Source organism: Candoia aspera, chromosome 1 (assembly GCF_035149785.1).
Source record: "Candoia aspera isolate rCanAsp1 chromosome 1, rCanAsp1.hap2, whole genome shotgun sequence".
In the NCBI taxonomy this organism is placed as follows: domain Eukaryota; kingdom Metazoa; phylum Chordata; class Lepidosauria; order Squamata; family Boidae; genus Candoia; species Candoia aspera.
In genome coordinates this window covers 244319442-244332016 of record NC_086153.1, presented here as the reverse complement: position 1 = coordinate 244332016, position 12575 = coordinate 244319442, and the positions used below count along the sequence as shown (strand labels likewise).

At 40.2% G+C, this 12575-nt stretch overlaps 1 long non-coding RNA gene across 1 annotated transcript; it reads right to left on the bottom strand.

Moving 5' to 3' along the window:
• Positions 1-5106: 5106 nt before the first annotated feature.
• LOC134490124 (uncharacterized) lies at positions 5107-6432 on the bottom strand. The gene is made up of 2 exons (XR_010067182.1): positions 6291-6432; positions 5107-5358 (listed from the first exon to the last, which is right to left on the bottom strand). It is a non-coding gene; the product is annotated as an uncharacterized LOC134490124 (long non-coding RNA).
• Positions 6433-12575: the final 6143 nt, after the last annotated feature.

Here is a 12575-nt window from a genome sequence, read left to right as displayed (position 1 = left end):
TCACCCCTCAGAAAACAGGGCCAAACTTTTATCAGAAGACAATATGTCAGTCGTGGACTGCCACAGACAACTCAGCTCTCAGGAATATGGGGACTATATTTCATTTAGACATTTTATGTATGTTTACCATGCATAACAGCTTTTACTTTTGAGTAACTGTTCTACAGTAAATAATTAATATATGATCCCAACGGCAGTTAATAAGGAGTTAACCTAATTTGTGTTTTGTCTTTACAATATTTACCAGGTTTTAGTAACTACATTTTTGTTTTGTTTGGCAAGAATTTAAGAACCTGCTGTAAATACTGGATTATAACAATCCAATCAATTCTGAATCTTGTTAAGTTACTTCCACGTAAGTGAGTCTAGAATTAGAGACTAAAGCTGCTCATCTTTGGCTCAACTGCTCACAATGTATTTTGAGGCTGGGCTCCTTGGTTAACCTAATCCATTTATTTAAACATAAGGACAAAAGCTTAATGGGACTTTCCTACTCAAGCTATATTGAAGCCACTATCCACTGCAGGAAGGCTGGACACATTAGACTGGTCCGCTCCCAGTGACTGATGGACCCAGATGGGTTCCAGAAGTAGCGGGGAGTTGTTCCTGCTGGTCTGCTGCACCACTCATCTGAAGCCTTGGTTGCCGCTTGGGATAAGGGGGCAGCTGAGGCCTTGGACTGGATCGCTCCCATACCACCTCTCCCCTCTTGTGGATCCCGTCACTCCCTATGGTTTATGGAGGAATTGAGGGAGATGAAATGAGAGGAGAGCCATCTAGAGTGTCGCTGGTGCTCAACCAAGGATGAGATTGACTGAACACGGGCTAGAGCCACTATTAACGCCTACCTTGTGGTGGTAAGGGCAGCAAAGTAGCAGTACTTCTCTGCCCTTATGGCATCCACAGAGTGCCACCCTGCAGCCCTGTTTCAGGTGACATGAGCCCTCTTGGGTAAAGAGAGTCCAGGGGACCTTCTGCAGGGACATGCAGAGGAATTTTCTCAGTACCTGTTGGATAAAATTGCTTCGATTCGCTCACAATTGGATGCTGGCCTTATTGCAAGTCCAGAGGAGATGCCTGAGGTGGAGTCTTACCTAGTTATCTGGGAATGGTTTTAGCCTGTTGGACCTGAGGAAGTGGACAGGATCCTTTGGACTGTGAGGTCAGCCACCTGCTCTTTAGATCCATGCCCCTCCTGGCTTGTGAAAGCGGTCCAGGGGGTGTCATGTGAGTGGGTTCTTGCAGTGGTTAATTCTTTGAGTGAGGGGGTTGTTCTTTTGCCTCTTAAAGGCTTTGGTTCACCTGTTTGTCAAGAAGCCATTGCTGGACCGCACCATTTTAGACAATTTTCATCTGGTATCCAACCTCCCCTTTTTGGGGAAAGTGATTGAGAAGGTGGTTGCACAGCAGCTTCAGAGGGCCTTGGATGAAGCAGATTATCTGGATCCTTTTCAGTCAGGATTCAGACCCAGTCATAAGACAGAAATGGAATTGGTAGCTCTTTTGGATGATCTCTGGCATGGGTGGGATGGAGGCAGCGCATCCATCCTTGCCCTACTTGACTTCTCAGTGGCCTTCAAGACCATTGATCCTGGTATCCTTCTGGATCAGCCCAGGGGATTGGGAGTGGGCAGAACAGTATTGTGCTGGTTTGCCTCCTTTCTCCAGGGTTGATTTCAGTCAGTGTTCATTGGGAAGGAGAGGTCCTGCCCTTGGCCCCTACTACGTGAGGTTCCACAGGATTCAATGTTCTCTCCTCTCCTATTTAAGTACACTGATGATACCCAACTCTACATTTCTGCCCCTGCCGAATTAAGTGATGCTATGGATGCCTTATCCCAGTGTCTGGAGGCTGTGAGGGTCTGGATGGGGAACAACAGGCTTCAGCTGAACTCTGGCAAGACTGAGTGACTTTGGGTTTTGGGTCCTGCCAGTTCTGGAACTATGCCATCCTTGGTGCTGGATGAGGTTGCATTGCCCCAGACTGACCCAGTGTGCAATCTGGGAGTCCTCCTACACTCACAATTCCTGCTAGTAGGTGGCAGCTGTGGCTAGGAGGGCCTTTGCACAGTTTCATGTTGTGCGTCAGTTACACCCCTTCCTGAATCGGGAGGCTATGCTGTCACCCATGCCTTAGTCACCTCTAGATTGGACTACTGTAATGTGCTCTACATGGGGCTGCCCTTGAAAAGTATCCAGAAGCTTCAACTGGTACAGAATGTAGTGGCGCAGGCAGTTATGTGTGCTCCTGGAAGAGCACATATTACATCTCTGCTTTGCAAGCTGCATTGGCTGCCAGTATGCTTCCAGGCCAATTCAAGGTGCTGGTTTTCACCTTTAAAGCCCTTCATGGCATAGGGCTGAGATAGCTGAGGGACCGCCTCTCTCCAATTACTTTGGCCCGTCCCATTAGATCAAGCAGGGAAGGCATGTTATGGGTTCCATCTGCCAGGGACTTGAATTTAGTGAGTCCCAGGAGGCGGGCCTTCTCTGCCATGGCTCCCTTCTTGTGAACATTTTCCCCCCTGAAATTAGGCTAGCCCCTTCCCTACTATCATTTAGGAAGTCCCTCAAGACCTGGTTATGTTGTCAGGCCTGGGGGGTCTTTGGAAATGGGAGATATTGTAGATGTTTTCACTATGACTGACTTTCTTGCTCTCTCTGTGGGGTTGGTATATTTTATAGTGATTTTATAATTTTGTGATAATATTCTTTTAATAATCATTTTATCTTTTTATAGTGATTGTATTTATTCACTGTTTTTACCTCGTTGTTGAACGCCACCCAGAGTTGCCTTGTGTGCGATGGGCAGCCATATAAATGTAAGAAATATATAAATAAGCAAGCAAGCTGGTGAAGCTTTTCCCTTGAGGTTCCATCGAGGCTGAAGTGGAAATGTAGTTCAGCACCAAATGTGCTGCCTTCCCTGCCTCCTCCCCTCGCCCCAGTTAATCTTCTGTTCAGTGGAAGGTAAGATTAATCACCTGACAGCTATAATAAAGAAGGAAGATAATCAGATAGCTGTAAAATCTTCCCAACCCTCTCAAGGTATATGTGTGTTGAGTAAGCTTTATTTCACTTTTGAAAGAAGCTACTTTGTGGCCTCCGTAATCTTATTACTATAGTGTTCTATGGTTTAAAATGTATTGTTGTTTATAAACTTCCAAGCTGCCTATGGAAAACTTTATTCCAGATGTTTATTCACCAATAAATATATTCTGTCAGAAGAGAGCAGGCTTTGGGGCTGTCTTGATCCCTCACTTTGCACATGGTCATCTTTTTCAGCCTGCTTCAGATCAGGTGAGAAAAAGGCACAAAAGGCTTTGAAAAAGTTTTTTTTTTTTTAAGTATTTTTCTCTTACACAACAGGCTTTGAATTCATCCTTCCACTGAGAGCAGATTGCTGGAGATTCACTCAATGCATTAAAACATAAACATAATGAATAAAATACAATCCTAAGCATTTGTTTTCTGAGATCTAAGTCCCAATTAGTGCATTTTGCTCTTTGGTTTGTATATTTCCCTCAGAGGCAAAATGCAACTATTACCTATGTTTGAGCTTAAAGTTTCTAAGTAAGGAGATCAACATCTTTTGGAGCTGGAAAGCAAGACATGAAGAGGGAAAGAGACACACAAAACTTTCCACAGGATGGACATTAAGAAGAAATGATGTTGCCATTCCAGTTGATGCAATTTTTTTCCAATTCTACACAGAAGTTGGCATATATAATTAATTTTTATCTTTGGCAAGCAGAATTGCATACTGATCAGATCTGAAGACAATGAATAAGACAATTAGGTTATTCAAAATAGTGTAAAGGTTTATTGCACATAAGGAGCCAGAGTGTTATTGCATACAAGGAGCAGGGTGGAGTTTCCTTCCACAACAAAGGGGAGAGATCAAAAAGAGAATTAAATGTGGAAAATTAAATGAAGCAGTTGGGTGGGGAGACAAACAGAACTTGGTTTTAAGACCTGGCAGCAGAATTGCAAGAGAACAGAAGCAAAAATAAAATGGTTCTGTGTTTGCTCACAGTATTTTAAGCAAAATAGGCACAAAATTGTAATCTGATAAGAAGCATCACTTCATCAGGGTTTATTTCATAGATGAAGAAGTGAATATGGCCAAAATGTAATTCAGCCATGTTTAAATCACAGTCTACCAAGCAACTGCATGTATAGGAACAGAAATTATTAGTCACCCATATGCATCATTTTCCAGTAATTTCAGTGTTTTTTTTAAAAAGTCAGCTGCAGGCAATAAGAGATTAGAATGTATAAATTAGATGAATGGGTAAATCAGTGCATTCTCAATGGGATAAAACCTAATTCTGAGGAAACCATGTTCAGGCACAAATTTAGTGGGCGGGTGGTTTACACAGAAATTCATGATTTTGCGGTTCACAAAGCAGTTCAGTAGTATGGCATAGGCCATGTATTTTAATGCTGCAGCTGGATAAATAAACTCAGCAGCAGTCATATTTTGGAATACTGCTCAGAGCAAAAAAAAAAAGTTTCCAAACCTTACCTCATTAATTATGTAGTGGAAGTAGAATATCACATTAGATTATTCATAGTTAATAAGTATAGACTGATAATAACTAGTCATGTCAATCAAAAAAAAGAGGCATAGTATAAACCAAGAAAAGCACTTCTACTCACAGCTGAATCATTGTTTGCACATTTGCCTTTGCAACTGTTTGAAGAAGTAATTCTGACCTTTTCATGTGAAATAAAACAACCATTTATCCAGAAATCAAACACCATTTTCACATTGATGAGTGAAGGAAATACTCAGAGCAAACAAGTGGTCAATTTAATCCACTGGCCAAGTTGCATGTTTTCTAAAGTGGAACAAAGGATTGGATGTGACTTTTGTTGTGTTTATAAAAGAATGTGGGAGGGTTTGGTACAACGCATTGCCTCAAGAAGAAAAACAGTGGAAGGACACCTAAGAGAGAAATAGAATATAGGTAGTACTTGAACACACCTTCCATTATTCCTTCCCACCCGCTTTCTACAACAATGGGTATACATATATATAAAGCACTCCGTTTGTCTGTCAAGGCTGATGGTAATTCACAAAAAGATGTATGCTACGAAAAGTCTTCCTTAATTTTTATTCCATTGGCTTGCCCATGAACATTGTTTGAGTGAAGCAGTTTCCAGACATAAAAAGGAAGGAGGTAATTTGTTTCCCTCTCATCCCCCCCTCCATAGCAGATTTGTATGGTAGTTGGGAGTTTGCAGGGAATGAAGATAGTAAAAAGTCCCTTTGGCTGGACCTATGAAGGTGGCTGCTTCATCTGCTGCATGCTTCTCTCTATTCTCATTTTGGTTCAGTGTAACTTGTCAGAACTGTCAGGAAACAAAAGAAAGAAAATGAATGAAAATCCTTTGGGGTGGCTTACGAGCACCTTCAGAACATGGTGACATTATATCATCATGTAATCCAGCCCTTGCAGTATAGATAAACAGGGAAGTAGGAAATGGACACATTGTGTGGTATCCCACAGCTGCCTTAAAAAAAAAAAGTTGAAGACATGGACCATGGCTCTGTTGAAAAATCTGAAGTTTAAAAAGATAAAAGTATAGCCTGAAAACCATGTCCAGAGCAACTTGGAAAGACCTTTTCAGCCCACACTCAGTGCTCCCCTGATTCATACAGCTCTTTTTCAGGGATGCAAAATAATCAAATTCATAATCACAGTAAATAACAGCTGCCGAGTGTTTTGCTGCAATAGCCAAGTGGAAAACGTAAGCAGCTTATTAACATCAAGAGAAAGATATTACGGGCATTGCACAATTGGCCAGGCTTTGTAGTTTAAAGATATGAGTAAGCAGAGTCTGGAGCTGTGGAGAGGGCTTTGAACAAAGGATAAGCTTCCTTTTTTCATGTTCAGCTCCTTGTTTGTGTCAGTTCTTCCACATTTAAACTTAACCACCCCAAGGTGGCTTCATTCTGTCTTTGCCCCATCCCACTCTCAAGCAACAATTCTGTCCCATCTATCTGGCTAAGTGTCTAGAGAATTTTGCCCTACAGCACACATTCTAGGCTGAACTGTATACTAAAATGACCATCTCTTTTCCATATCTTGGTCAAACACCCCAAAGAGCTCCTTCTTGTGTTTATTAGCACACTCTGATGCCAAAAACACAGAGAAAACTTTCAAATGAACAGAGCTGGAGGGAAAAAATGAACTGCCTCCTGTGGACTCACCCTCAGAATAACACTAGAAATGTTAATGATGCACCGTATGGTGATGTGCAACAAAATCCTGGGCACTTACCAGGTTTGTGTCTTTAAAATTGCAGCCTAAAACGCTGATCTTTTACTTCAGTTTGCATCTCATGTGGGTCATTTTAGGCAAGCCATAGCTTTCCAGTTCCTCTCCTTCACTTCTTCATGTGGGACATTGGAAATAAACAGAAGCTAACCTCCACACACACACAAACAGACATCAGCACCTGTGAAAGCATCTTCAAGGAACCTGGAGGGCATAGGTAAGAACCTGGGAAATGTTCCCATGTGTGAATGAGCTCATGCTTTGCTTGCGATACTGGCATTTTATCTTGCAATTCTGATTTTATGGATTGTGCATTTTGTTTAACACTGTTTTAAGAAGTTTTTGGAGAGCTTTGAGCTGAAAGGCAATCTAAACTGTTACACTTTGTGCATATATCATATCCTTTTCCTCCCTCTCTTCTAAAATTAGTTCCTGAGTTGAAAAAGTCAGCAGATGATTTATGCAGATCTTGGCACTATCACAATTAAATAGGTGGTTCAAGATCTCTGGAAGAAACATTAACAATCTCAGATATGCAGATGATACCACTTTGATGGCTGAAAGTGAAGAGGAACTGAGGAGCCTTATGATGAAGGTGAAAGAAGAAAGTGCAAAAGCTGGTTTGCAGCTAAACCTCAAAAAAACCAAGATTATGGCAACCAGCTTGATTGATAACTGGCAAATAGAGGGAGAAAATGTAGAAGCAGTGAAAGACTTTGTATTCCTAGGTGCAAAGATTACTGCAGATGCTGACTGCAGTCAGGAAATCAGAAGACGCTTAATCCTTGGAAGAAGAGCAATGACAAATCTCGATAAAATAGTTAAGAGCAGAGACATCACACTGACAACAAAGGCCCGCATAGTTAAAGCAATGGTGTTCCCTGTAGTAACATATGGCTGCGAGAGCTGGACCATAAGGAAGGCTGAGCGAAGGAAGATCGATGCTTTTGAACTGTGGTGTTGGAGGAAAATTCTGAGAGTGCCTTGGACTGCAAGAAGATCCAACCAGTCCATCCTCCAGGAAATAAAGCCAGACTGCTCACTTGAGGGAATGATATTAAAGGCAAAACTGAAATACTTTGGCCACATAATGAGAAGACAGGACACCCTGGAGAAGATGCTGATGCTAGGGAGAGTGGAAGGCAAAAGGAAGAGGGGTCGACCAAGGGCAAGATGGATGGATGATATTCTAGAGGTGACGGACTTGTCCATGGGGGAGCTGGGGGTGTTGACGACCGACAGGAAGCTCTGGCGTGGGCTGGTCCATGAAGTCACGAAGAGTCGGAAGCGACTAAACGAATAAACAACAACAAAAAGATATCATGTATCCCATCTATTGATATTAAATGACATATTATAATGTGGTAAAGAAACAATGAAGACATTTTTTTTACAATATGGAGCTTTAGAGGTCAATATTATAAATTAAATAGCCTATGTGCTATGGTATACAGATGAAACATTTATTTGTTTAGAGTAAAAATAAATAATGGTACAAAGCAAAATCAACAACAACAAAATCATAAGGAATAGAGGCATTGATTCTTACCCACCCAAATCCTAGCTTTCAGTAATTTTTTTAATTATTACTAAGGCCAATACTAGATGTAAGTCAGTTATATTTATATGATTTTATCTAACTTCTTACTTTACCCAGGATATTGTAACATCAAGGAATTGTTCATTTAGTCATTAAAACTGAAATCATTTCTAGGATCAGAAAATTGCCCTGCCACTAAAATTAAGATTTTTAGTAACAATGATTAAAAAGGAAGATAGCTTCTTGTGATAACTGACAAAGTTCAAAGATTTGAAAAGTTCAAATGCATTCATTTTATTTTGTTCTTTGTACAGGCATCCTGGCAACAGATGTTAACTTCTTCTTGTTTTATTTGTCAAAAGAATTAGACAAGTTTTTTAATGGGACAAACAATTAGCATTAAAGCAAAGCTTTTTCAAAATGAAGAATATAGAACACAGAGCTAAATAGAAGGATTCAGCTTTTCCTTTCAGCATGGGCAAAAACTCATTTCACTTGTTTTCAAATGACAAAACAGTGGGACCAGCCTAACAATCAATGAAGGTGCAACAGCCCTCGGTCATGAAACCACTTATTGAATCCAGGAACACTTTGAAGCAGGGTTTCTCAACCAGGGTTCTGTGGAACCCCAGGGTTCTGTGAGAGGTTGCTAGGGGTTCCCTGGGAGATCACGATGTATTTAAAAAATTATTTCAAATTTGGGCAACTTCACATTAAAGAGGTAAGTTTCATTCTTTTAGTTTGAGGACACTGTTAATGCATATATACAGACCTACATATGAAACAAATACAATAATTTTGGAACTTCTGGCCTATATTTGAGCCTGAATGTGCAGGGGTTCCCTGAGGCCTGAAAAATATTTTAAGGGTTCCTCCAGGGTCAAAAAGTTGAGAAAGGCTGCTTTAAAGAATTGAATTAGCTTCCCAAATAATTGAACGCATATATGGCATGTGTACTTGTAGCTCTAATTTACCTTCTTAAAATCCTTTGCTAATTCTGAAAAGAACAGTGCACATGTGGACTGTTGGATCAGCTGGTCCATACAGATGTTCCTTCAGGATTTAGTTTCTTTGTGAAACGTAAGAATGTAAATTGGGCGGAACTGTCTACACATACTAGGACTACCAAATCTGAGCTGCAAAAGTCCAGACAGCTACTAGATGGTGACAAGGAGATACAAAAAAGCCTCTTTTTTTGTAATTGACTGGTCATCTGGATTTTTGCAACCTAGAGCTGGTAGCCCAAATACATAGAACCTTGACCATGAAGGCAAGCTCCTGGAGATAGTCAATATAGGAATCCTGTGCAGATCTGTATCTGTGTTTCCATCAGCTGAAAGTGGCAAACATATAGAGAAAAGTGGCAATGCAGTGTTGAATAGCCAATTTGCTCTCTCAAGATGAGACTGCTCCACCACTTCAGATGTATTTCACAATCCTTAAATGGAGGCATTCTTTCTATAAAAAATGGGTCTAATGTGAGAAAATTAAAGTATTTACCAAATACAAATACCAAACTGCCATCAAACCCAACTATGACAAGTGTGCCCAACTCTAGTAATTATAGATTTTTAAAATGTGCCACCAAAAACACTGACGCGTAATTTCATCTCAAATTTTATTAAATCACTGAATAGACTACAGCTTTTCTGTCAGCCAGCTACCAGTTGTCCATCTTTATGATGCCACCCCCAAGTAAATTGGGTACGCATTTACAAAAGGAACAGCATCTCACTGATATTTATCACCAGCTGCTATATCACGCATGCTCGGAGATTTACGGAGCTCATTTTAACATGTTCCTGTGCCCCATTCCTCTTCACCCCATCCTTTGAGCATGTTGCACCTGGATGTCATATTTCCTTCATTGCTCTTGCCTGACAAGAAAACAAAAAGCAGGGCTCCCATTATGTATAGCTTCTTTGTCATCTCAGAGAAACAAGAAAGGGACTCAGCCATGCAAAGACAGGAAGGCTTTGTTTAATTTTAATTAATTCAACTTCTTTCAGATCTGAGTAAACCCCAGAGCCAGAGCAACCAAACTAATTATATTGTGAAAGCTCTCTTTCCCTCCTCTTAGGAAAAGCAACATGTGGCTATACAGCAAGTGACACGTTCCTCTGATGGTGAACTTGAACTGTCTACATTTTGAGTGTAAACAAATATTCCATCACTTCAAGAGCAATATATCAGTACTGCAGGGCCGTTTTCCAAAGCAGGATCTGGTGACCATAAATCATGTGCATTACTGATCCTGTTAAGACTCCCGAAATCACAGCCTGATTCATGACTCTTCTGATACTCAATCCTGCATGCTCAGTAACTAGCTAACTGCAGAACTTTCAAGAACTCAGCAGTTAGATAAAAAGCTTTATTGCAAACAAGAAGTTGTCATATCCATACAGATCAACATTACAAATTACCAGAATCCAGTCATCTATATTTGAGTGCATGTGCCAGCCCCCCGATTTTAAATCCTAGGTCTCTTTCCCTTTTCATAACACTTTTTGGTTTTTCTAGACTGGAATGTGGAAGGAACCTGCACTACATTGTTGTAATGATTTTGTCTGGACTGAGGGTCTTCGCTTCCCTGCTTGCCAGATTCAGCCCTAATTCATTCCAAGGAGACTACTGTATTAAAAATTAAAGCTCTGGAGATAAATATTCCATCACCACCACCCTACCTTGCTGCTAGCCTTTGCTTTCTATAATGGAAAATCCTTGTATTTGTACACTGCAGGCACGTGTGATTATTCTTCTCTTATTCCCTTTAACAGGGCACATCCATGTTAATTTCATGATTTGCCGCCTTATTAAATAAATGCTTTGCATTTATGAATGAACCATAGATCTTTCATACTGGTGCACATCAGCAGGAATGCTGTTTCCAATGGATGTGACATATTCATCTGAAAGTCCAGGAATATAAAGATAGATGGAATTAATATGCATGGATTTCATTTAATTATTAGGTCTGTACTTACAGCACAAATATTGTTTCAAAGTAATAGAACTATAGAATTTCCTGCCATCAGACATGATGGTGACCAATTTAGATGGTTTTAAAAGGGAGTTGTACGACTTTATGGAAGATCAGGCCGTCTGGACACGTTCAGTTTGCCATCTCCAGAATTAACAGTGTATCTTAAATGCTAGCTGTTAGGAATCAACACTGGAGACCAATTTCTTTCTTGCCCATATTGGTGAACTTCCCAAATCTACCTAACTGGCTACAATGTGATATACTAATGCTGGACTAGCAGTGTTCTTGCGTAGTTTCATATTAATAACCACACAAAGGCACAGAATATATAAAGGGATAATGGTGCATCTGAATGATGGTGATGGAAGATAGAAACGCCTGTCCTTGTATTTTTGAGCTGATGATATAGTTCAGCTTACAGCTGTGAAAAACACTCATTCTGTATCAGGAGACATGTATTTATTTATTGTTTATTAGATACAAAAGAAGTTTAAAAATAGGGTTTAAATCTACAGACCTATAGCGAAATACTGCACACAGATCTGGTCACACTTCAGACAAGATATTGTGAAGCTGATAAAAATGCAGAAAAGTCTGACAAAAGTGATCAAGTGACCCTTCTAAGATCACAACAGACTTCTGCATATACAAAAACGGTGAACTGAAGGTAAGTTGATGGAGGTTCATAATAGCATTATACGTATGTGGAGACTTTCATATCTTCTCATAGCAATGTAAGTCAGAGTTGACACTTCAGTTTCAAGGATAGACAAAAAGATCTATCTGTGGCAGTGAGGCTTAAACTTACCCTTTGACGTCACTAGCTGTCGAAGATTTCACACAAGACTGCATCTACAGCGTAGAGCAGCCTGGACTTCCTTGTATATCTCATTACCACCCTATTGACCATAGTTACGGAAATTGTGCTAGGAAAGCAGACCAGGAAATATCAAGTGAAGTAACTGATACAAAACATTTCCCCTTCAAGGAGGAATAGCAGATGGCCCATTAAACATACAACTACTGTCGTACACATGCTGTTAAAAAATACTCTGTATGGTAACAAGGATAATATTGATGCAAGCTTGGTATTCAGTTAAAGGGCTGCCTGTTGTGGTTCAGCTGGGACTCATTTTCACTGCAGCAAAAAGTACATTTGATCACCTTTGGGTTTTTATGAAATAATTTCAACATGAAAAAATAACTCCAGTGCTGAAGAGAACCAAAAGGAAAAGCACCAACTGAAACAGCCTGATAACATCTGGAAGTTCCCTGTAACAAGTCCTCTCTGTGGCAACTCTAAGCAGTCCTTCTCTGCATCATGTGTGCCTGCTCTTTGAGTGAAGTGCACCCAACATTTCAATAATTTTGCACAGAGATTTTGGCTAGAAAATGCCGTATATTTGCATGAGGATGCCATTATTTCTGCCTTAAGAATAATGTAAAAAGTAGTCTGGCTTGATCTGACCACTAGGAATAGACTCATATCTAACTGAGGAGAGAAACCACTTGGGCTGAGCATCCCCCCTCCAATGCTTCCTCACAACAGCAACTTTTTTTTTTGTTAGTTTGACTCAAAAATAGCTTTAAAATTCATTATGTTAGGCATAAAGTACTAAGTTACCTCCATTTATAAGAAATATTGCTGATCAACTTAGCTTTATATTCAAAGCAACCTTTCTAAAGCAATCATACAAATCATATACAAGTTAGCATTGGTGAAGTGTTTTAAATTTCCCTGCTTGCATTAAAAGCAAAAACAAAC